Source organism: Mandrillus leucophaeus, unplaced genomic scaffold (genome assembly GCF_000951045.1).
Source record: "Mandrillus leucophaeus isolate KB7577 unplaced genomic scaffold, Mleu.le_1.0 Scaffold367, whole genome shotgun sequence".
NCBI classification, from domain to species: Eukaryota; Metazoa; Chordata; class Mammalia; order Primates; family Cercopithecidae; genus Mandrillus; species Mandrillus leucophaeus.
Genome location: NW_012103887.1, coordinates 388,920 through 389,757, shown reverse-complemented (window position 1 = coordinate 389,757; position 838 = coordinate 388,920). Strand labels below are relative to the sequence as shown.

The 838-nt window shown below is 37.8% G+C and overlaps 1 protein-coding gene across 1 annotated transcript in view; it reads left to right on the top strand.

Annotated features, from left to right (window-relative positions):
- LOC105546744 (regulator of G-protein signaling 7) overlaps positions 1-838 on the top strand; it is a gene marked incomplete at its 3' end in the record, with an annotated part of 478,339 nt that overhangs the window by 105,204 nt on the left and 372,297 nt on the right. The window lies entirely within an intron of this gene.

The window sequence follows — 838 nt, the reverse complement described above, 5'->3', positions numbered from 1 at the left end:
TTACAATTTGGAAATGACAGTGATTTTCCTGCCTTCTATTTAAAACCACAGAGGTGCCATTTATTTGCATAATCACTGGCATGAAGTTCTGTGACTTCTGAATCATTCCTGCTGTGTTTCCAGGGATGTAAGAGCACCCAGGCCTGGCTCTCTCTTTCTGGTCCCCAGAGTTTGCAATGTCAGGATACGCAACAATTTGGTAAATGTAAGGTTCATGAGGCTGGCATTTTGGACTCTTTTTTAAAAATCTGATTATTTTTAAAGTTGATGCATTGTAATTGTACATATTTATGGGATACAATTTGATGTTTTCATGCATATAAATGGTGTATAATGATCAAGTCAGGGTACTTACCATGTCTGTCACCTCATACATTTATCATTTATTCTCTGCTACAACCTTAGTACTTTGCATATGCCAGGCACCCTGTAAATAAATGTCTGCTGAATACTGAATGCAATAAGGAGTGGTTTCCACACAGGTCCACCTGTTGCCAAAAGTTCGTTCCTGGGCTAATCAATCTAGAGCCCACCTTATTCAGATCAATATGGTCTTTTCTATACCTGTGTACTTGACAGATATTGACAAATAAACAGAGATACTCTATTTTGAGCTCTTACAGAATAAGCCAGAGAAGTGCCAGAGACAAGCCCTGTTGGTTTTATCCAACATGCTATAGTTGTACCCTTTGGAGCCATTGCAGTTCAAAATATAAATTCCTAAGCAGGCACTTCATGTTTCTCAGAGACAGGGAAGTTGGCTGGAAGCAGATTGATGGAGTTGTAGGAAGTGTACCCATTATAAGCTATTGATAATATTTTATTTTTTATATATATA